Below are 25,856 nucleotides of genomic sequence, written 5' to 3'. Positions count from 1 at the left end.
TTGAAATAACTATTACCGAAATTAAAAGAGTATCCAGCAACATCAAGTTTAGATGAAGAAACTAAATTCCTAGAAATACTTGGTACATAAAAATTATCTAGCAAATCCAAAAGATGTCACTACTACATAATTGACTTTTACTAACATTTAAAAAATGTTACTAAATCATATTAAAATGTTACCTATGTATATTAGTAACATTTTAACAAATGTTAAATATACCCTATGTTACTAAAGAGTTTTACTAACATTATTCTAAAGATTTAATAACATTTAGTAAAAATGTTACAAAAGATAGTCTATAGTAATATTATGAAAAATGTTACAATAGAGCATTCATGGTAACACTTAGAAAAATGTTACAAAAGATATTTTTTGTAACATTTAGAAAAATGTTACCATATATAATTTTTGTAACATTTAGAAAAATGTTACCATAGATATTTTCTGTAACACTTAGAAAAATGTTACCATATATTACAAAAGATAGTCTATAGTAATATTATGAAAAATGTTACAATAGAGCATTCATGGTAACACTTAGAAAAATGTTACAAAAGATATTTTTTGTAACATTTAGAAAAATGTTACCATAGATATTTTCTGTAACACTTAGAAAAATGTTACCATAGATAATTTTTGTAACATTTAGAAAAATATTACCATAGATATTTTCTGTAACACTTAAAAAATATTACAATAGATATTTTATGTAATACTTAAAAAATATCGCAATAAGTCTTTATAATAACATTTTAAAAAATATTACAATAGATATTCTATAGCAATACTCTAATAAATGTTACAAAAGATTTTCTTTGCTAACAAAAAAAAATTATAATAGATCTTTAGTAACATTTAAATGCACAAAATATTGAATTAATTTTTTTTTCAATTACATATTCTACACCCACTTTACAAATTAAACTAAAGATATTTAAACATTAAAATTAGTCTAATAAGTCAATTTTTCTATTTCTTCAATATGCTTACATGATTAATAACATGCCTTGAGAGTCCATCAAAACTTGAGCAGCTAGATGATAATTTGCACACACAGCAACAATCCCATAAAAGTCTGACACTGTTGATAATATTCATTCCATGCATCTTAGTCGTTTCTCAGCCTCAACTTCCACAGAATTCCTCCAAGTCATTCTGCAAAATATGTCCATAAAAGTATAAACATAAATGGTTATTTAGGATTGTAGCCCGAAACACAAAGAGCTATACATGCGTAGAATCTCACCTGCAAAGGATTTCTGACAATAGAATTCTACGTTTACATGGAAGAGCTGCCATCAACGTGCCTTGAACAAAAGTCAGAAACATGCCTTGAAACCGGAGAAATTTTGTACAGTACCTTGTTTGTTATCGTCTGATCATTCTTTAGTTTGTGAACCTCGTCACAGATAAGGAGGTCACAAGAGCCACTAGAGCTAAACTTTGACAAATGCATTCGGAATGTCTCATACGAAAGAATGAGCACCTGTAAAATTTGGTAATGAGTATATATGTAGTTTAAGCTATACAGGCACACACAGCTAAAAATATGTCCGTTGCTATATAATGAATAGAAGAAAATACTTTACTTAGTGGGAAAAAAACTATACACCACCACAAGGCACACAACACCACTTGGCTATTTGAAGAAAAAACCACTGCAAAAAAATGTTAAGACATAACACAGTTTGCTACAATATTGAACATTACCCCAGTTTTTAATCCTGTAGCTGTGGTTCCAGCTCCACCATGATGCACCTGCATTTTGTGCAGAAATTAAATTATCTCCAGTTGATCACTGGCATGATAAGCATTTTTTATTCTTTTTATTTCCCAAATAACCCTGGAAGTGTAAATTTTGACTCACCACGGCGGAACATTGAGGAAACAACCAGTCATGAGGGCATCCTTCTAGAAGGAAAACATTATCAGGAACTTCTATCACTGCATAATGGAACAAAATAACTATCCCAAACATAAGATGGAAGTGACACTGATCATGATCTAATTGCTGAACAAAGTGCTGATGACAAACCAAATCATTCTGCAAAATATGTCCATAAAAGTATTACTTTTACTGTTGATAATAGACTTCTATAAGAATCTGCAACTTGCTCAACAATTATGAATCATTTTCAAATATATTTCATGCGACCAGGCTAAAGCAATTTACAGTTATATCATGCATGATACGTGTTCAGAAACAGACCTACCTGTCCAAGAGTTATAGGAAGGAGTCTTCTGGTGGGAGGTCCAGGCCGGCTGCCACCTAGAGTTCTCCAACTTCATGTTAAAGATTAAAAATAAGGCTTTGAAATTCAACTTAAGGAAATGGGTATATTAAAAAATTACTATAATATGGTCACATTTTGCCATATGAGAATGGTGATTCCGTTATAACGGCAGAAGGTTTGACTTATCAGTTTTCTCTGCAAACCAATACATTGAACGAAAGATGTACTTATCAGAAGCATTAAATTTTTACCTATTCAAATAAAAATTCAAGGCGACAGACGGAGGCGAGCAGAGGAGCACACACGGAGACGAGCAGATGAGCCGGCTAGAGGCGAGTACAGACCGTCGAGAGTGAGAGGCGAGCACCGGCAAGAGAGAGGCGAGCATAGATCGGCCAGAGTCAGAGGTTGAGAGCTCTGTGACTGACCGAGAGTGTGAGAGCATTAACTATTAACTAATAGTATAAAAAATATAGAAATGTCACTCTCTTAATATTGACAGTAACAAATTTCACTTTTTATGTATACATGCATTCCACTCTTAAACAAGAAACAAGAACAAATTAAATAAAAATAAAGAATATAACAATGAACGAAAGAAATAAAGAAATTGAGTTAAAGAATTTCATGAGGATCTAAAAGTTGAGTTAAAGAATTTCATGACCAAACCAGTAACCATAGCCATGGAAAGGTGGAAATAATAATTTTCACTTCTATAAGGTGGAAATAATAACTCTTTCTTTTCTCTTTTTTAATTTCTTATTCTTCTCTCTCAGCGCAAAAAGGTCAACTAAATCAGGTGTTTGAACTTAAAAGAATACTAAGAATGATGGTAAAAAAAACTCTAAAGTGGCAATAAGAACCACGAAAATAAGTCAAGGAACATACAAATGCAATTTTATTTTGTCCTAATAAAAGAAGAAAGAAAATAAGAAATAAAAATAGAATTATGAAAATTAGAGACTAACAGCTGAATAGCTTCTAGAAACTTGTCGTGTTCTTTGTCAGTCCAGCTCTCTCTGGACTTGGTAATTCAGAAACAGAATCTGTGTAAAATCTGAAACTTATGTAGCAAAAATTGAAAGGAGTAACCGAAATTAAATAGATTGAGGAAATATTAGATAATAAATTTATCAATTAATCTGGATGTAGTAATAATTTTTGTTAGTTACAAGAAGCTGCAAGCAGGGAATGAATGATTTTGATTTTGAGTGTAGAGTTGTGAAGATGAGGTAAGGTGAGTGCACAGCACATGCTTGATGAATTGATCACTCAAACATTGCAGAATGCAGAGTATCAAAGTGAATAATAAGAAACAATTGATAAATTAATTTACCTCTTTATTCCAATAAATTACTATATTTCTATTTATTAGTATTTACCATTTTATCTCAAATATTTTGGTAAATGATAAAATTATAAAAGTATATAACAAAATTTTCAAATTTTTGTTATTTATTTTAAACTCGTAAAAAGAAATTAAGATCTTAAACCTTCTATTTCTTTCTTTTGTAACTCATGAGCACACTCTTCAATTCATACAAAAATGTTAAAGTGATATATATATTATGAACAACAAAGCAGCCAAGATATTTGAAGAAAGAGAATATGCTGTGAACTAAAGGGCGTATTTACCACATGTGGTGAAGAAATTAAAGTCCATCGTGTCTTTATTAGGAAAGAATAGTTCTTAAATGTAGATATCCTTCGTGCATGAATTTTCAATAGTAAATCGTAACATTTTTATAATTGTGCATCTAACCAAAATGACAAATGAAAATAAAAGTAATAATAATGTGCTAGCACTTCTTATGAGAGGACTAAGGGAAGCAAGGGGGAACGAAGGATTGAATGAATGAATGAATGAAAAAGCTTATATGACAAGTTTAAAAATTATAGTCATTTTGTTCTCTGATGGCTGCTTGTTTGTAGTAAAATGGTTTCATTTTCTTAATTCTTTTGCATTATTTACATGACTTTGTTTCATCTAGAACTGCAGAATCAATCAACTTTTAAATGCATTAAATTTCATCATCCTGGGATAAGAGCACATATAGTAAGTTCAATTGCATTGTCTATGTTCCTTTTTTCTATTTAAGAAATGGATAAAACCTATGCTTTAGCAATTCAATTTGACATGTAATAAAAATAAAGAAAACAGAAGGATTGTGAAAACTATATAAACAAAATCTCTACACGAAAAAATTGGTACGATGTAATCTTTAGAAGTGAATAAAAACGACACCTACTTTTGGAGCTGCTATGATCCTTTTGGTGCATAGCATTAGTCTGGGATCAAGGTTCTTAGCAGGACAGGACACATCTGTGACCATGTGGCGAACATAATTTAGTTCGACCTACAATTACAAGTGATATTTAATTTCCAACATGAGGATGAAAAAGGGATCAAATATTCTGAAAGATGGAAATGAAAAAAGCAAGTGTAACACGTTTTGCTAACATTTTCTAATCAACTAATCAAATCATAGACTTTTGACCTTGTAGAGCTTAAGCTTGTTCTGCCCCTTTATTATGCTACACTTGCAAGAAATAGTTGCTTCTGGTCGGTTGGCATCGGACAGCTAGATAATATAAGCAAGAAATTGGCAAAACAGAATGAATAATAATTAAAAAGACAATGTAACTAAACTCATTTATACCTAAATTCAAAACCTAAATTCAAATAAACAACTTAATTAAAATCTAAATTCAAAACCTAACTATTAAATAACCAATTAAAAATCTAAATTAACTAATAATTATACATCAAATTAATTACAGATTAATCATCTAGTAAAGATTAAAGAGGATTGAAGGAGCAAGAAGATAACGCAACGATGGAACCGGCGAGAAGACGACTGTGGAGAAGATGATGGCGCAGGCGAGAAGAGAACGGCACAATGACAGTGTAGGCGACGAAAGGATGAACCAGAGGTGAGAAATTACATATGCATGATTCAGATCTGGATCAAAATTAGTAAGAGATGAGAAATTGAAGAACTGAGTGAATAGAAAAAAGTTAAAGAAGAGAGAAAATGCTTACCAAAATTGAGAGGAGAATCTGAATCTGGAGAATGATTCAGATTGCGAGTGAGATTGAGGAAGAAGATGAAGTGCAGAGGAAGGAGACGCGAATGCCATAGGACTTGGAACTTGGAACTTGGAACTTGGAACTTGGGAGTAGTTTTCTCTGTTGTGAAGAACGTGAAAGAGATTAAAAGATAATCTCCCAGTATAATTTTCACATGTTTACACATTTAGTAACATTTAAATCTAATTTTTTTCTTTCTTTTAAGAAAAAAAATATTTTGTAACATTTATTTTACAAATGTTACTAAAAATAAGATTTTATTAGTATTACTAATATTTTTAAAAATGTTAGATAAAAAGTGTTAGTAAATGTCTAAATTCTAGTAGTGTGTCTAGTGTCGAGAATCAACCGATAAGTCCCAATAGCTTCTGCTGGAGCTTTATCTTTATTTCCCATGTAGACAAACTTTTCATTTGGCCTTATGGTTCGGGTTGTAAAGAATCCCTGCATCAATTTAGAAACATAAGTTGTACCTCCAGAATCAATCCACCATGTATTACGAAGAACTTCAATTAAGTTTGATTCAATACATACATAAGCATAATTAAGCTTATTACCTTTCTTTTCAAATCAAGCCTTCCTCTTTGGACAACTGGTGCGCGAAATTGTGAACAATACTTTTCACAACTCTCATAATCCCCGGTCATGAACTCCAAAAACTTGGTAGTTCAATTCCATGGCATTACACAACTTCGCACAACTAACCAGCAAGTGCACTGGGTCGTCCAAGTAATACCTTACGTGAGTAAGGGTCGATCCCACGGAGATTGTTAGTATTGAAGCAAGCTATGGTCATCTTGTAAATCTCAGTCAGGCAGACTCAAATGTATAATGGTGATGAACGAAAATAACATAAAAGATAAAGATAGAGATACTTATGTAATTCATTGGTAGGAACTTCAGATAAGCGCATGAAGATGCCTTCCCTTCTGTCTCTCTGCTTTCCTAATGTTTTCATCCAATCCTTCTTACTCCTTTCCATGGCAAGCTTATGCAAGGGTTTCACCGTTGTCAGTGGCTACCTCCCATCCTCTCATTGGAAATGTTCAACGCACCCTGTCACGGCACGGCTATCCATCTGTCGGTTCTCAATCAGGCCGGAATAGAATCCAGTGATTCTTTTGCGTCTGTCACTAACGCCCCGCCTTCAGGAGTTTGAAGCACGTCACAGTCATTCAGTCATTGAATCCTACTCAGAATACCACAGACAAGGTTAGACCTTCCGGATTCTCTTGAATGCTGCCATCAGTTCTCGCCTATACCACGAAGACTCTGATCTCACGGAATGGTTGGCTCGTTTGTCAGGCGAGCACTCGGTTGTCAGGCGATCAACCATGCATCGTGCAATCAGGAATCCAAGAGATATTCACTAGAGCCTTGGTTGCTTGTAGAACAAGAGTGGTTGTCAGTCACCTTGTTCATAAGTGAGAATGATGATGAGTGTCACGGATCATCACATTCATCAAGTTGAAGAACAAGTGATATCTTAGAACAAGAACAAGCGGAATTGAATGGAAGAACAATAGTAATTGCATTAATACTCGAGGTACAGCAGAGCTCCACACCTTAATCTATGGTGTGTAGAAACTCCACCGTTGAAAATACATAAGCATAAGGTCTAGGCATGGCCGAATGGCCAGCCTCCCAATGATCTAAGATAGCATAAAACGAAGATAGCTACCAAAGTCCTCTAATACAATAGTAAAAGGTCCTACTTATAGAAAACTAGTAGCCTAAGGTGTACATAGATGAGTAAATGACATAAAAATCCACTTTCGGGCCCACTTGGTGTGTGCTTGGGCTGAGCAATGAAGCAATTTCGTGTAGAGACTCTTCTTGGAGTTAAACGCCAGCTTTTATGCCAGTTTGGGCGTTTAACTCCCATTTGGGTGCCAGTTCCAGCGTTTAACGCTGGGATTTCTTGAGGTGACTTTGAACGCCGGTTTGGGCCATCAAATCTTGGGCAAAGTATGGACTATCATATATTGCTGGAAAGCCCAGGATGTCTACTTTCCAACGCCGTTGAGAGCGCGCCAATTGGGCTTCTGTAGCTCCAGAAAATCCACTTCGAGTGCAGGGAGGTCAGAATCCAACAGCATCTGCAGTCCTTGTCAGTCTCTGAATCAGATTTTTGCTCAGAACCTTCAATTTCAGCCAGAAAATACCTGAAATCACAGAAAAACACACAAACTCATAGTAAAGTCCAGAAAAGTGAATTTTAACTAAAAACTAATAAAAAATATACTAAAAACTCAACTAAAACTACTAAAAACATACTAAAAACAATGCCAAAAAGTGTATAAATTATCCGCTCATCACAACACCAAACTTAAATTGTTGCTTGTCCTCAAGCAACTGAAAATCAAATAAGATAAAAAGAAGAGAATATGCACTGAATTCCAAAAACATCTATGAAGATCAGTATTAATTAGATGAGCGGGGCTTTTAGCTTTTTGCCTCTGAACAGTTTTGGCATCTTACTCTATCCTTTGAAATTCAGAATGGTTGGCTTCTTTAGGAACTCAGAATCCAGATAGTGTTATTGATTCTCCTAGTTAAGTATGATGATTCTTGAACACAGCTACTTTATGAGTCTTGGCTGTGGCCCAAAGCACTCTGTCTTCCAGTATTACCACCGGATACATACATGCCACAGACACATAATTGGGTGAACCTTTTCAGATTGTGACTCAGCTTTGCTAGAGTCCCCAATTAGAGGTGTCCAGGGTTCTTAAGCACACTCTTTTTGCCTTGGATCACAACTTTATTCTTTCTTTTTCTTTTTCGTTTTTTTTTCTTTTCTTCTTTTTTTTTTTTTGTATCACTGCTTTTTCTTGCTTCAAGAATCATTTTTAATGATTTTTCAGATCCTCAGTAACATGTCTCCTTTTTCATCATTCTTTCAAGAGCCAACCTTCATGAACCACAAATTCAAGATACATATGCACTGTTTAAGCATACATTCAGAGAACAAGAGTATTGCCACCACATCAAAATAATTAAACTATTATAAAATTCAAAATTCATGCAATTCTTTCCTTTTTTCTCAATTAAGCACGTTTTTATTCAAGAAAGGTGATGGATTCATAGGACATTCATAACTTTAAGGCATAGACACTAAGACACTAATGATCACAAGACACAAACATAGATAAACATAAGCATAGAATTCAAAAAACAGAAGAATAAAGAACAAGGAAATTAAGGAACGGGTCCACCTTAGTGATGGCGGCTCTTTCTTCCTCTTGAAGATCCTATGGAGTGCTTGAGCTTCTCAATGTCTCTTCCTTGTCTTTGTTGCTCCTCCCTCATGATTCTTTGGTCTTCTCTAATTTCATGGAGGATGATGGAGTGTTCTTGATGCTCCACCCTTAGTTGTCCCATGTTGGAACTCAATTCTCCTAGGGAGGTGTTTAGTTGCTCCCAATAGTTTTGTGGAGGAAAGTGCATCCCTTAAGGTATCTCAGGGATCTCATGATGAGAGGGGTCTCTTGTGTGCTCCATCCTTTTCTTGGTGATGGGCTTGTCCTCATCAATGGGGGTGTCTCCTTCTATGTCAACTCCAACTGAATAACAGAGGTGACAAATAAGATGAGGAAAGGCTAGCCTTGCCAAGGTGGAAGACTTGTCCGCCACTTTATAGAGTTCTTGGGCTATAACCTCATGAACTTCCACTTCTTCTCCAATCATAATGCTATGAATCATGATGGCCCGGTCTAGAGTAACTTCGGACCGGTTGCTAGTGGGAATGATTGAGCGTTGAATGAACTCCAACCATCCTCTAGCCACGGGTTTGAGGTCATGCTTTCTCAATTGAACCGGCTTGCCTCTTGAATCTCTCTTCCATTGTGTGCCCTCTTCACATATGACTGTGAGGACTTGGTCCAACCTTTGATCAAAGTTGACCCTTCTAGTGTAAGGATGTTCATCTTCTTGCATCATAGGCAAGTTGAACGCTACCCTCACACTTTCCGGACTGAAATCCAAGTATTTCCCCCGAACCATAGTAAGATAATTCTTTGGATTCGGGTTCACACTTTGATCATGGTTCTTGGTGATCCATGCATTGGCATAGAACTCTTGAACCATCAAGATTCTGACTTGTTAAATGGGGTTGGTAAGTACTTCCCAACCTCTTCTTCGGATCTCATGGCGGATCTCCGGATATTCACCCTTTTTGAGTGAAAAGGGGACCTCGGGGATCACCTTCTTCAAGGCCACAACTTCATAGAAGTGGTCTTGATGCACCCTTGAGATGAATCTATCCATCTCCCATGACTTGGAGGTGGAAGCTTTTGCCTTCCCTTTCCTCTTTCTAGAGGTTTCTCCAGCCTTGGATGCCATAAATGGTTATGGAAAAACAAAAAGCAATGCTTTTACCACACCAAACTTAAAAGGTTTGCTCGTCCTCGAGCAAAAGAAGAAAGAAGAGAGTAGAAGAAGAAGAAATGAGGGAGAAAGGGATGGCTTTGTATTCGGCCAAAGAAGGGAAGAAGTGGTGTGTAGGTTGTGTGAAAATGAAGGAATGAAGAAGGGTATTTATAGGAGAGAGGGGAGATGGAGTTCGGCCATTATGGGTGGGTTTGGGTGGGAAAGTGGTTTGAATTTGAATGGAAGGTTAGGTGGGGTTTTTGAAGGATGGATGTGAGTAGTGAAGAGAAAGATGGGATTTGATAGGTGAAGGGTTTTTGGGGAAGAGGTATTGAGGTGATTGGTGAATGGGGGAAGAAGAGAGAAAGTGGTGGTGGGGTAGGTGGAGGTCCTGTGGGGTCCACAGATCCTGTGGTGTCAAGGAAAAGTCATCCCTGCACCAAATGTTGCTCAAAATAACGTTTTGAGCCATTTCTGGCGTTAAACGCCGGGCTGGTGCCCATTCCTGGCGTTTAACGCCAGGTTCTTGCCCTTTTCTGGCGTTTAACGCCAGTCTGGTGCCCCTTTCTGGCGTTAAACGCCCAGAATGGTGCCAGACTGGGCGTTAAACGCCCAACAGCTAACCTTACTGGCATTTAAACGCCAGTAAGTGCGTCCTCCAGGGTGTGCTGTTTTTCTTCCTGTTTTTCATTCTGTTTTTGCTTTTTTCATTGATTTTGTGACTTCTTATGATCATCAACCTACAAAAAATATAAAATAACAAAAGGAAATAGTTAATTATAAAACATTGGGTTGCCTCCCAACAAGCGCTTCTTTAATGTCATTAGCTTGACAGAGGACTCTCATGGAGCCTCACAGATACTCAGAGCCATGTTGGAACCTCCCAACACCAAACTTAGAGTTTGAATGTGGGGGTTCAACACCAAACTTAGAGTTTGGTTGTGGCCTCCCAACACCAAACTTAGAGTTTGACTGTGGGGGCTCTGTTTGGCTCTGTTTTGAGAGAAGCTCTTCATGCTTCTTCTCCATGGTGATAGAGGGATATCCTTGGGCCTTAAATACAAAGGATTCTTCATTCACTTGAATGATCAGTTCACCTCCATCAACATCAATCACAGCCCTTGCTGTGGCAAGGAAGGGTCTGCCAAGGATGATGGATTCATCCATGCACTTTCCAGTCTCTAGGACTATGAAATCAGTAGGGATGTAATGGTCTTTAATCTTTACCAAAACATTCTCTACAAGTCCATAAGCTTGTTTCTTTGAATTGTCTGCCATCTCCAATGAGATTTTTGCAGCTTGCACCTCAAAGATCCCTAGCTTCTCCATTACAGAGAGGGGCATGAGGTTTACACTTGACCCTAAGTCACACAAGGCCTTCTTGAAGGTCATGGTGCCTATGGTACAAGGTATGGAAAACTTCCCAGGATCCTGCCTCTTTTGAGGCAGTTTCTGCCTAGACAAGTCATCCAGTTCTTTGGTGAGCAAAGGGGGGTCATCCTCCCAAGTCTCATTTCCAAATAACTTGTCATTTAGCTTCATGATTGCTCCAAGGTATTTAGCAACTTGCTCTTCAGTGACATACTCGTCCTCTTCAGAGGAGGAATACTCATCAGAGCTCATGAAAGGCAGAAGTAAGTCCAATGGAATCTCTATGGTCTCATTTTGAGCCTCAGATTCCCATGGTTCCTCATTGGGGAACTCAATGGAGGCCAGTGGACGTCCAGTGAGGTCTTCCTCAGTGGCGTTCACTGCCTCTTCTTCCTCCCAGAATTCGGCCATGTTGATGGCTTTGCACTCTCCTTTTGGATTTTCTTCTGTGTTGCTTGGGAGAGTACTAGGAGGGAGTTCAGTAACTTTCTTGCTCAGCTGTCCCACTTGTGCCTCCAAATTCCTAATGGAGGACCTTGTTTCAGTCATGAAACTTTGAGTGGTTTTGATTAGATCAGAGACCATGGTTGCTAAGTCAGAGGGGTTCTGCTTAGAATTCTCTGTCTGTTGTTGAGAAGATGATGGAAAAGGCTTGCCATTGCTAAACCTATTTCTTCCACCATTATTGTTGTTAAAACCTTGTTGAGGTCTCTCTTGATTCTTCCATGAGAAATTTGGATGATTTCTCCATGAAGAATTATAGGTGTTTCCATAGGGCTCTCCTATGTAATTCACCTCTTCCATTGAAGGGTTCTCAGGATCATAGGCTTCTTCCTCAGATGAAGCATCCTTAGTACTGCCAGGTGCATTTTGCATTCCAGACAGACTTTGAGAAATCAAATTGACTTGTTGAGTCAATATCTTGTTCTGAGCCAGAATGGCGTTCAGAGCATCAATCTCAAGAACTCCTTTCTTCTGATTAGTCCCATTGTTCACAGGATTCCTTTCAGAAGTGTACATGAATTGGTTATTTGCAACCATTTCAATGAGTTCCTGAGCCTCTATAGGCGTCTTCTTCAAATGAAGAGATCCTCCTGCAGAGCTATCCAGAGACATCTTGGATAGTTCAGATAGACCATCATAGAAAATACCTATGATGCTCCATTCAGAAAGCATGTCTGAGGGACATTTTCTGATTAATTGTTTGTATCTTTCCCAAGCTTCATAGAGGGATTCCCCATCCTTCTGTCTGAAGGTTTGGACTTCCACTCTAAGCTTACTCCATTTTTGAGGTGGAAAGAACTTTGCCAAGAAGGCATTGACTAGCTTTTCCCAAGAGTCCAGGCTATCTTTAGGTTGTGAATCCAACCATATTCTAGCTCTGTCTCTTACAGCAAAAGGGAATAGCATCAGTCTGTAGACCTCAGGGTCAACCCCATTAGTCTTGACTGTGACACAGATTTGCAAGAACTCAGCTAAAAACTGATGAGGATCTTCCATTGGAAGTCCATGGAATTTGCAATTCTGTTGCATTAGAGAAACTAATTGAGGCTTAAGCTCAAAGTTGTTTGCTCCAATGGCAGGGATAGAGATGCTTCTCCCATAGAAGTTGGGGGTAGGTGCAGTAAAGTCACCCAGCACCTTCCTTGCATTGTTGGCATTTTTGTTGTTTTCGGCTGCCATGTGTTCTTCTTCCTTGGAGAATTCGGTCAGGTCCTCTAAAGAGAGTTGTGCTTTGGCTTCTCTTAGCTTTCTCTTCAAGGTCCTTTCAGGTTCAGGGTCAGCTTCAACAAGAATGCCTTTGTCTCTGCTCCTGCTCATATGAAAGAGAAGAGAACAAGAAGATGTGGAATCCTCTATGTCACAGTATAGAGATTCCTTGAGGTGTCAGAGGAAAAGAAAAATAGAAGAAAGAAGGTAGAAGAATTCGAACTTGATGAGATAAAGTTCGAATTGTGCATTAAGAAGGAGTAGTACTCCATAAATAGAAGGATGTGAGAAGGAGGGAAGAGAATTTTCAAAAATTAATTAGAAAGATGTCAAAAACATTTTAAAAATTGATTGATAATTTTCGAAAATTGAAAGTGGAGAAGAAATCAAGTGATTTTTGAAAAAGATTTTGAAATTAGAAGTTAAAAAGATTTGATTGAAAACTATTTTGAAAAAGATGTGATTAAAGAGATATGATTGAAAAGATTTGATTTAAAAACAATTTTAAAAGATATGTTTTGAAAAAAATTTTTTTTTTAAAAGATTTGATTTTGAAAATCAATGACTTGTCTAACAAGAAAAGATATGATTCAAACATCAAACCTTCCTCAACAGAAAAGGCAACATATTTGAGATGTTCAATCAAATCATTAATTGTTAGTAAGTATCTTTGAAAAAGGAAAGAAATTGATTTTGAAAACATTTGATTGAAAAGATATGATTTGAAAAAGATTTGATTTTGAAAAACTTAGAAAACTTGAAAAAAAAATTGATTTGAAAACAAAATCTTCCCCCTTTGCCATCCTGGCGTTAAACGCCCAGAATGGCCTCCATTCTGGCGTTTAACGCCCAAAATGCTACCTCTTTGGGCGTTAAACGCCCAACCAGGTACCCTGGCTGGCGTTTAAACGCCAGTCTGTCTTCTTCACTGGGCATTTTTGAATGCTCAGCTTTTTCTGTATAATTCCTCTGCAGCATGTTCTGAATCTTCAATTCTTTGTATTATTGACTTGAAAAGACACAACTTAAAAATATTTTTGGATTTTTAATAATCAAAATGCAACAAGAATGAAATAACAATGCATGCAAGACACCAAACTTAGCAGTTTGTATACTACTGACACTAATGAGAATGCATATGAGACACACAAAATACTTCAAGTCAATAGAATTCAAAGATCAGAGCAAGTAAATCACCAAGAACATCTTGAAGATCACTAAGACACATGAATGCATGCAATTGACACCAAACTTAAGATGAGACACTAGACTCAAACAAGAAATTTTTGGATTTTGTGATTTTTTTGAATTTTTTTTTGTGTTTTTCGAAAATTAAGTGGAAAAAGGTATCAAAATTCTTAATGAGAATTCCAGGAATCAGTGCAATGCTAGTCTAAGACTCCGGTCCAGGAATTAGACATGGCTTCACAGCCAGCCAAGCTTTCAAAGAAAGCTTCGGTCCAAAACACTAGACATGGCCAGAGGCCAGCCAAGCCTTAGCAGATCACTGCTCCAAAAGCAAGATTGATAAAAATCAACAAGCTCTTGTGATGATAAGTTGAAACCTCGGTCCAATGAGATTAGACATGGCTTCTCAGCCAGCCAGACTTCAACAAATCATCATGAAACTCTAGAATTCATCTTCAAGAATTTCGAAAAAAAAATACCTAATCTAAGCAACAAGATGAACCGTCAGTTGTCCAAACTGAACAATCCCCGGCAACGGCGTCAAAAACTTGGTGCGCGAAATTGTGAACAATACTTTTCACAACTCTCATAATCCCCGGTCATGAACTCCAAAAACTTGGTAGTTCAATTCCATGGCATTATACAACTTCGCACAACTAACCAGCAAGTGCACTGGGTCGTCCAAGTAATACCTTACGTGAGTAAGGGTCAATCCCACGGAGATTGTTAGTATTGAAGCAAGCTATGGTCATCTTGTAAATCTCAGTCAGGCAGACTCAAATGTATAATGGTGATGAACGAAAATAACATAAAAGATAAAGATAGAGATACTTATGTAATTCATTGGTAGGAACTTCAGATAAGCGCATGAAGATGCCTTCCCTTCCGTCTCTCTGCTTTCCTAATGTCTTCATCCAATCCTTCTTACTCCTTTCCATGGCAAGCTTATGCAAGGGTTTCACCGTTGTCAGTGGCTACCTCCCATCCTCTCATTGGAAATGTTCAACGCACCCTGTCACGGCACGGCTATCCATCTGTCGGTTCTCAATCAGGCTGGAATAGAATCCAGTGATTCTTTTGCGTCTGTCACTAACGCCCCGCCTTCAGGAGTTTGAAGCACGTCACAGTCATTCAGTCATTGAATCCTACTCAGAATACCACAGACAAGGTTAGACCTTCCGGATTCTCTTGAATGCTGCCATCAGTTCTCGCCTATACCACGAAGACTCTGATCTCACGGAATGGTTGGCTCGTTTGTCAGGCGAGCACTCGGTTGTCAGGCGATCAACCATGCATCGTGCAATCAGGAATCCAAGAGATATTCACTAGAGCCTTGGTTGCTTGTAGAACAAGAGTGGTTGTCAGTCACCTTGTTCATAAGTGAGAATGATGATGAGTGTCACGGATCATCACATTCATCAAGGTGAAGAACAAGTGATATCTTAGAACAAGAACAAGCGGAATTGAATGGAAGAACAATAGTAATTGCATTAATACTCGAGGTACAGCAGAGCTCCACACCTTAATCTATGGTGTGTAGAAACTCCACCGTTGAAAATACATAAGCATAAGATCTAGGCATGGCCGAATGGCCAGCCTCCCAATGATCTAAGATAGCATAAAACGAAGATAGCTACCAAAGTCCTCTAATACAATAGTAAAAGGTCCTACTTATAGAAAACTAGTAGCCTAAGGTGTACATAGATGAGTAAATGACATAAAAATCCACTTCCGGACCCACTTGGTGTGTGCTTGGGCTGAGCAATGAAGCAATTTCGTGTAGAGACTCTTCTTGGAGTTAAACGCCAGCTTTTATGCCAGTTTGGGCGTTTAACTCCCATTTGGGTGCCAGTTCCAGCGTTTAACGCTAGGATTTCTTGAGGTGACTTTGAACGCCGGTTTGGGCCATCAAATCTTGGGCAAAGTATGGACTATCATATATTGCTGGAAAGCCCAGGATGTCTACTTTCCAACGCCATTGAGAGCGCGCCAATTGGGCTTCTGTAGCTCCAGAAAATCTACTTCGAGTGCAGGGAGGTCAGAATCCAACAGCATCTGCAGTCCTTTTCAGTCTCTGAATCAGATTTTTGCTCAGAACCTTCAATTTCAGCCAGAAAATACCTGAAATCACAGAAAAACACACAAACTCATAGTAAAGTCCAGAAAAGTGAATTTTAACTAAAAACTAATAAAAAATATACTAAAAACTCAACTAAAACTACTAAAAACATACTAAAAACAATGCCAAAAAGTGTATAAATTATCCGCTCATCAACAACCATTTTGGAAGTATCCAGGTTTCTTACAGAAATGACACTTATCTTTCTTCTGAATTTTAGAAGAGGACTCAGCAGTCTTTAATGGTCCCTTTCTCTTTCCCTTTCCATGCTTCTTTCCAGTTTTCTTTCCAACTACTCCTTGATGGTTCAGGTAATGGATGAAATGATTTCCTTGATTCTTAAGTCTGGTTTCCTCTTGAACTAACATACTATACAACTCATGCACATTTCATTTATCCTTCGTAGTATTATAGTTCATTTGGAAAGGACCATACTCAAATGGTAATGAGTTTAAAATAAACTGCACAAGAAAATTTTCATCCGCTTTCATTCCTGATGACTTAAGTCTTGCTGCAATATTTGTCATTTCAATGACATGCTCATGCATAGTACGAGAACCATCAAATTTCATGGTGGTCAAAGTACCCATTAAAGTCCCAGCAAGAGACTTATCAGTAGCTTAGGAGAACTCTTCCACAAACTTCATAAATTCTTTAGCATTATCAGACTTGGGAGGAGCTGACTTGATGCTGTTTGCTATGCTCATCCGCATAAACATAAGACTAAGTTTGTTTGACTTTTTCCAAGCTTTATAATGAGCTTTTTCTTCATTGCTACTAAGAACATTAATAGCAGCATGTTTCTGTACTTGAAGTGCCAAATCTAGATCCAAGATAGAAAGGTGAAATTGGACTTATTCAGACCAATCAAAAAAATTCAACCCATTTAGAATAGACGTAGCATGCGAATGCAATACGACAAGAAGAATTGCTGCAATTATCACGTACTTAATGTTAACACTTTGAGTCATAAGATAACACATTATTCAGATTCAAAGAGCATTCATAGAAACATTCAAAGTATATTAATATTCTCCTTTAAATGATATATTAATATACAATAATACAATGATACTAATAAATTTAACTTTATTTAGTAAAGATACATGCACCAATTAAAAATATTTAATATCTTTGAATATTTAAATACTAATAACAGTACATATATATGCTAACAATCATGTTCATTAATTATAAGATCAACTAATCAAACTTTAGGTGATCCTTAAATATCTAATAACAATGAACTTCAATTAACATATAAATAATTGTCATTTAGCATCTTTTTTATATGTAATTGATATAAAATAATAAATATGAAATTAACTAAACTTTTTAAATTTGACCACTTTGGTGATTAACAAATCTCAAAATTTCAGTACAATATTTTCTTTTATTGTTACAAAAATAAAAGATACTGTTCTTTTGGTTTCCAATGTGGAGAGAACACTTCACATTACTTTGGGTTAAAAAAAAATTGCTGTTCATATCCATAATAACACAGCGCATAATTATCAAAACCAATATCAATATATACACAGCATAATACCAATGCCTTGATCATTTATTCATATAACATTCATCATATATACTGCAAATATTCTAATATATTACAATTATATATACCTTGCAATAAACAATCATGCACGAAAATATGTAAACGAAAATATAGTTAACAAGTTTGTACAACTACAAATTTCATGCTATATCAATTTTGCAGTAAAATTTTATTTTCATAGACAATTACAGATTTCACAACTTAATGCTCTGATACACATGTTAATTTATACAGTTTTAGTGAATGTTATAAAACTAGTCACAATAATAAAAGGATCTTGAAATTCTTGATTGTCACAAATAAAAATAAGAATAGTTACTAACCTTGATCCATGATGATGATAGTATTAGGAAGAATTCACTTTGTTTATTCCTTTGCTTTTTTAATTCTTTCTTCTATTTAGTTATTGATGGTGAGTGAAGAAGAAAGACGATTTATAGGTAGGAAGAGAGGATTGAATTCTGATTTGTTTTCATAAAAAAATCAACTTCCATCAAATTTGTTACATTTCAAAATAATCATGTAACTTCCTTTTAATTAAATATTTATTAAACCAATAAAATAAGAACACATCACACACATGAGACATCATAATATAAATAATATTATTAGTATTTAGTAATTTTTCTTAAATGTTAATTGAGATAATATTATATATTATTTATTTATTTTCATTATTTTATTTAATTTATTTTTCGCTTTGAATTTGGACCTCTAAATTTTGAATTTTCACTTTAGATGGTAAAATGTGATCTCTCACCCTTGAATAGTTTCTCTCTCATATTTTCTCTTAGTCGCACCTATGAAATAAACGATGAAAGATCACACTTTACCCTCTAAAATAAAATTCAAAATTTAAAAGATCTAAATCCTTTGACCTTATATATAGTAATTTTTTTTATTAAACAAACATCTACCATAAATATGATAGAGTTTTAACTTTATAATTAAATAAAAAATTATATATATATATATATATATATATATATATATATATATATATAAACTGAATTATACGTAGCTATTAAATTTGAATTTATTTTTTTGTAAATCTCTCTCACACAACTATAAAAACTTAGAAAAAATTAAAGTTGATCCATTAAAATTATATTTCTAATAACTTTTTTAATTATTGAGCTATAATTCTTTTTTGTATTATATAAAAATTAATAAAATGTGATTTGATGGGGTAAAAAATATTTGATAAGGCACTAATATTAGTAATAATTATATTAAAATATTTTTAAATTATCATACTTTAAGCATGTTAATCAAATTATTGGAAACTTAATTAATATATTTTGAATTTTAAATATTTATTTTTAATTATTTTTTATATTATTTTTGCCTTCACTATTAAATATTTCTGAGTCTATCACTGAGTGCAATAATAATAATGGTGAACAAGTAGAAGATGAGGAACACTATTCTGATCCAACAAATGTCTCTGAAATCCAGTCGCGTGAGGAAGGTCGGCAAGGCGATGAAGAGAACGAATTGGACAATGCTGTGGGCCCCTTCACCACTAATATCATGAGCTTTCAAATACCCAGGAGGTTCACTCTGCCAACGAGCTTAACTCCTTACGATGAGTTAGGGGATCCAAAGAAGCAAGTCAAAAAGTTTTGATCTATAATGATAGTAAACGATGCTTCTGACCCTGTTTTGAGTTGTTGTTTTCCTATCTTTTTAGATGGTCCTGCACTTGATTGGTTTTGTTCTTTGCCTTGTAGATTCTATTTCTCATTTTCAAGAATTCGCAAAACTCTTTGAAGATCACTTTGCTGCTTCTTCCATCTACTTACATGATTCTGATTACATGAACACAATAAAACAAAGTCAAAATGAAAGCCTAAAGGACTATATCACCTGCTTTACAAAAGTAGCCATCACCATACCAGATCTTCATCCCGAAGTACATCTATATGTTGATGCGTGAGCATTTTCCTATATTTTTCTAGTGAATTTGTATTTAATTTGATTGAGTTTAATCGAGAATTAATTATCTTTTAACCACTATGAATGCTACTTTAAGTTGTGTGCAATTCTATTTATTTTAGATAGCATTTGGTTGGATTTGATGGAGTCTTTGCAGAAAAAGAGAAGAAGGTGAGTGATGCTGTCAATCCTGACCTCTCTGCACTCAAACCTGCACAAATGGAGGGAGCACAAAAATTAAAGGAGATGACCAGCGAGGAGCGACGCGTGCGCGTACCTGACGCGTGCGTGTGATTTGGAGATTTGCACAACGACGCGTGCACGTACCTGACGCGTACGCGTGACTGACGTGTACGCGTGACATGCGCCACGTACAGAAAACGCTGATTGCTATAATTAATTCTGATTTAAATTTAAATTTTTATTTTTTAAATAGAAAAAGATATTATTTTAATTTTAGAAATTAGATTTTAAATTAATTAGAATTAGATATAAAAGAGAAAAGAAACTTCTCTTCTGGGGATTATTCCACCTCAGCCCAATTTACAGTTTACCAGAATCCTAGTTTTCACTCTTTTTTTCCATGAGCAGCTAAACCTCCACTGTTAAAGTTAGGAGCTCTATCTATTGTATGGATTGATTCTGTTCCTTGTTTTTTCTATTTTAATTTATGTACTGATTTATACTTCAAGAATTATTTTCGTTCTTTATTTTATGAAATTGGGTGGAACAGAAGTATGACCCTCTTTCTAATTGAGTTCTTGTATAACTTGGAAAAGCTCTTTACTTGAACAACAGTTTGAAAATAATTTCTCCTAAATTCTAATTATCTGGACTTAACGGGATACGTGACATATAATCCTCTTATATTTGGATAATTAGAATTTTTGTGGCATAATAACTAGAATTAAACTTCACCCCCTAATTGGAATTAATTGACCAAGGAATTGGCGGTTGATGAAAGTTAGAGGAGACTAGAAAGGTCTAAGGAATAATTAGGGTCTAGTCACATATAGTTTGCCATGAATTAAATCTTGCATGATTAAAATAAATTAATAAGAAAAGTCAATCCGAAAAATAGATAACTCTGAAGTCTTAACTGCCTTCTCCGTATTTTATTTCCAATTTATTTATTGCCTGTCTTCTGATATTCTGAATTTACTGTTTAATAATTTTTTGAACTCTCAATACCATTTTCTACTTGTCTAACTAAGTAAATTAATCAACCATTGTTGTTTAGTCCATCAATTCTCGTGGGATCGACCCTCACTCACATGAGGTATTACTTGGTACGACCCGGTGCACTTGCCAGTTAGTTTGTGGCTATAAATTTTTGCACCAAATTTTTGGCGCCGTTGCCGGGGATTGATAGTGATTAACAACTATTAGTTATTTGATTGCTTAGATTAGGCATTTTAGTTTTAATTTTATTTAAATTTTGCTTTAGTATTTTTGAAAAAAAAAATAATAATAATAAATAAAATAAAATAATAAATAAATAAAAAATAGCACTAATATTTTTCTTAATTTCTGGAATTAAGTTTGGTGTTTCCTAGTTAGTCTTATTTTAATTTTTCTTATTTAATTTGCCTAATAATTTCAAAAATTTTTAGTTTTAATTTTACTAGTAATTTTTGAATTTTAGTGTTTGTTTGTTTTATTCAATAATTTTTATCTCTTTACTCAGGTTACCTCATTGGAAATTTTCTACACTCTGGCATAGAGAGTTTCATCTTTTCTTGTCTTCTGTTTGTTTATGCATAGGAACAGAGACAAAGAATATCTCTTAGACTTTGATCCTGAACCTGAAAGAACTTTCAGGCGGCATTTACAACAAGCAAGACTTTACAAGGCTATAGAATCCACTATGGATCCTAACAATGCTGCTAATGCCAATGTGGCAAACCCGAATGGGAATGAGCAACAAAGGAGAGTACTTGGCTCTTACTTTGCTCCTACTGCAGATCTGTATGGAAAAAGCATTATGGTGCCTCCTATAGCTGCGAACAACTTTGAGTTGAAGCCACAATTGGTCACCCTAGTGCAACAAAACTGCCAGTATCATGGTCATCCTCACGAAGACCCAAATCAATTTATTTCCAATTTTCTGTAGATTTGTGATACTGTGAAGACAAATGGAGTGAACCCTGAGGTGTACAAACTCATGCTCTTCCCGTTTGCTCTGAGGGATGGAGCAAAACTATGGCTCGACTCCCAACCCAAGGAGAGTTTGGATACTTGAGACAAGGTTGTTACTGAGTTTTTTACTAAATTTTTCCCACCAAAGAAGCTGACTAAGCTTAGGGTGGAGGTTCAGACCTTTAGGCAGAAGGATGGTGAAACTCTTTATGAAGCTTGGGAGAGATACACGCTACTGACTAGGCAATGCCCTCCGGACATGTTCTCCAAATGGACCCAACTAGATATCTTTTATGAAGGTTTGGGTGAAATATCCAAGATGTGCTTAGATAATTCTACAGGTGGTTCACTGCACAAGAAGAAGACATCGGAGGAGACTATTGAGCTTATTGAATTGGTTGCTTATACTCATCTACAGAAACCCTGTGAACTCTGAGGCTCATCAGAAGAAGGGTGTTATGGAAGTAGAAGCTCTTAATGCTATTTTTGCCCAGAACAAGCTTATGTCTCAGCAAATAAATCTACTTACTCAACAGATGGGTGGCATGCAAGTCTCAGCTATCAACACCCAAAATCCTCCTCAAGAGGTCTCTTATGACATGACAGGTAGTTTTGTGCAAAATGATAATTATGATTATGCTCAATCCACTTCTGAATAAGTCAATTACATGGGGAGTGGTCCTAGAAATCCCAATAATGATCCATGCTCTAAGACATACAATCAGGGGTGGAGAAATCACCCAAATTTTGGGTGGAGGGACCAACCTCAGAGACCTCAGAACTTCAACAACAATTCTCAGGATGACTTCCAACAGAACAATTACAATAACCGCCAATTTCAGTCTCAGCAGCAACAACCACCTCAGCAGGCAAAATCTAAATCCCAAGAAGATTCTAATTGGGAGATGATGAGGAGTTTTATGCAGGAAACCAGAGCCTCCATTAGAAACTTGGAGGTGCAAATGGGCCAACTAAGCAAGCAAATACCTGAGAGGTCTGCAAGTACATTCCCAGGTGATACAGTGGTGAACCCAAGAGAAGATTGCAAGGTTATTCAACTGAGAAGTGATAAAATAGCTGGCTCAGAGACCAAGGTCAATGAGGAGTTAATTGAAAAAGAAGATCCAGAGGAGAAGAAGGAAGAAGTAGAGCACGCCCCTCCTAAGCGTGCAGACAACACATTCCCTGATTCTCTTGACACTTATCCTATCTTGCCAAAGGCTCCTGAATACAATCCAAAAATGCCATATCCTCAGAGGCTTCAGAAAGCCTCCAAAGAAAAGCAATTTTCTAAATTTTTAGATGTCTTCAAGAAGCTACAGATCAACATTCCTTTTGCAGAGGCTCTTGAGAAAATGCCTCTCTATGCTAAATTTATAAAAGAATTGTTGACCAACAAGAGAAATTGGAAGGAACAAGAAACAATGGTGTTAACCGAGGAATGCAGTGCCATTATTCAACACAAGCTTCCTGAGAAGATGCCAGATCCAGGGAGCTTTGTAATTCCTTGCACCATTGGAGACGTCACGATTCAGAGAGCTTTATGTGATCTTGGAGCTAGCATCAATCTAATGCCACTTTCAGTGATGAAAATGCTTCAGATTGAGGAGGTAAAACCCACTCGTATTTCTCTTCAACTTGCTGACCTTTCTATTAAATTACCAGTGGGTGTTGTTGAGAATTTACTTGTTAAAGTAGGACCATTTATTTTTCCTATTGATTTTCTTATATTAGACATGGAAGAAGAGGTAAAATCCTCTATTATACTTGGTAGACCCTTTTAAGCTATAGGTAGAGCTCTGATTGATGTGCAAAATAGTGAATTAACCCTGATGATCAATGAAAAACAGGTGGTCTTTCATGTTTTTGAAGCTCTCAAGCACCCTAATGATTCTGAAGGGTGCATGAAAATAGATGTTATTGAACCACTTATTCAAGAGGTACTGAAAGCTGAGGTACTTGATGACATTCTGGATCCTATTTCTGAGTATGAATTAGTTGAACTTGATGATATGCCACCCTAGAAGGCCATGGTTCACACGCCTAAAGCAGAGGAAGAAGCCCCCAAGCTTGAGCTCAAACCTTTACCTCCTTCTCTGAAATATGTATTCTTGGGTGAAAATGATTCCTATTTAGTGATTATTAGCTCTTCCTTGAAGCTTGAAGAGGAAGAGGAGCTTATTTCAGTGCTCAAGAGCCATAAAACAGCTCTTGGGTGGACCATTGGTGACTTGAAAGGGATTAGTCCAACCAAGTGTATGCACAAGATCCTCCTTGAAGATGATGCTAAACCAATTGTGCAACCACAAAGGAGACTCAATCCAACTATGAAAAAGGTGGTCTAAAAAGAAGTAATGAAATTATGGGAAGCATGTATTATTTACCCTATTTCTGACAGTCTTTGGGTAAGTCCTGTGCAGGTAGTTCCCAAGAAAGGAGGGATGACAGTGATCAAGAATGAAAAGAATGAGCTTATTCCTACAAGGACAGTCACAAGTTGGAGAATGTGTATAGACTACAGGAGGCTTAACACTGCTACAAGGAATGATCACTACCCCCTGCCTTTCATTGATTAGATGCTTGAGAGGTTAGTTGGTCATACTTTTTATTGTTTTCTAGATGGATATTCTGGATATAACCAAATTGCAGTAGACCCTCAAGATCAAGAGAAGATGGCATTCACATGCCCCTTTGGAGTATTTGCCTACAGGAGAATACCTTTTGGACTTTCTAATGCTCTAGTAACTTTTCAGAGGTGTATGCTTTCAATTTTTTTTGATATGGTTGAAAAGTTCATTGAGGTATTTATGGATGATTTTTCTGCTTTTGGTAATTCTTTTGAGTCCTGTCTTAAGCATTTATCTCTTGTCTTGAAATGGTGTCAAGAATCAAACCTTGTTTTAAATTGGGAAAAATGTCATTTTATGGTTACAGAAGGTATTGTTCTTGGACATCAGATTTCAAGTAAGGGGATTGAGGTTGACAAAGCAAAGGTCGAGGTAATTGAAAAATTACCACCACCAGCTAATGTTAAGGCAGTCAGGAGTTTCTTGGGTCATGCAGAATTTTATAGGAGATTTATAAAAGACTTTTCTAGTGATGAGAATTGGATTTTTCTCCCACTTTGTTAACCTCTAACTATGAAGGTAAGTCAAGTGAATGAATTAATTCGAATCCTCAAGTCCCAGTCTTTCCTTGGGGAAAAGTTAGAGTTATTGGATCTCGAATGAATTCTTGAAGAATTCCAATTTTTGGTCAACAATGAGTTTGATAACTCAAGAGTTACCAATTAATCAACCAGAGCCAAAAGGTAGAAAAATCTAAATTATTTATATCATAAATAAGAGAAACAAATCATAGATCTGAAAATGCCTCAAATAATATTTATTAAGAAAATCATAACATGAATGTCATTAAGCCAAATTGGCAACATATATAATTAAAAATAAGAGAAATCAAAATAAAGGAATATTAAACCTAGAGCTCAGAAGAATTATAAGTTGAAATAATACTAAATCCTAAATCCTTTAAGAGGAATTCTAATCCTAAATCCTAAGAGAGAGGAGAGAGGTCCTCTCTCTCTCTCTCTAAAAACTACATCTAAAACTATGAAAAGTGAATTATGAGAGCTTGATTATGAATGGATGCATTCCCCCACTTTATAGCCTCTAATCTGTGTTCTCTGGGCTGAAAACTGGGTCAGAAATAGCCCAGAAGTCACTTCTAGCGCTTTCTGGTCCGTACAGGTCGCGGCCAAGTGACGCGGAGGCGTCATCCACGCGTCCGCGCGGATTGCAGTTCGCAGATGCGATGCGGGCGCGTCATTCACGTGTTCGCGTCGCCTAACTTCGGAGTAACACAACTGGAACCGCATCATTTGCACATCTGTATCTAAAGTTATAGCCGTTTGAGTGCGAAGAGGTCAGGCTAGACAGCTTAGCAATTCTTCCAACTTCTTGTATTCCTTCCACTTTTGCATGCTTTCTTTCCATCCTCTAAGCCATTCCTGCCCTATAATATCTGAAAACACTTAACACACATATCAAGACATCTAATGGTAATAAGAGAGGATTAATAATAAGCAAATATAAGATCAAAGAAGCATGTTTTCAATCATAGCACAAAATCAGGAAG

General features: G+C 36.1%; 1 non-coding gene across 1 annotated transcript; it reads left to right on the top strand.

The window, feature by feature from the left end:
- The first annotated feature begins 12,240 nt into the window (after positions 1-12,240).
- LOC130947045 (small nucleolar RNA R71) lies at positions 12,241-12,348 on the top strand. The gene has a single exon (XR_009072458.1). It is a non-coding gene; the product is annotated as a small nucleolar RNA R71 (small nucleolar RNA).
- Positions 12,349-25,856: the final 13,508 nt, after the last annotated feature.

This window comes from Arachis stenosperma, chromosome 8, assembly GCF_014773155.1.
Source record: "Arachis stenosperma cultivar V10309 chromosome 8, arast.V10309.gnm1.PFL2, whole genome shotgun sequence".
Taxonomy (NCBI): Eukaryota; Viridiplantae; Streptophyta; class Magnoliopsida; order Fabales; family Fabaceae; genus Arachis; species Arachis stenosperma.
This window is presented reverse-complemented; position numbering and strand designations above follow the sequence as displayed.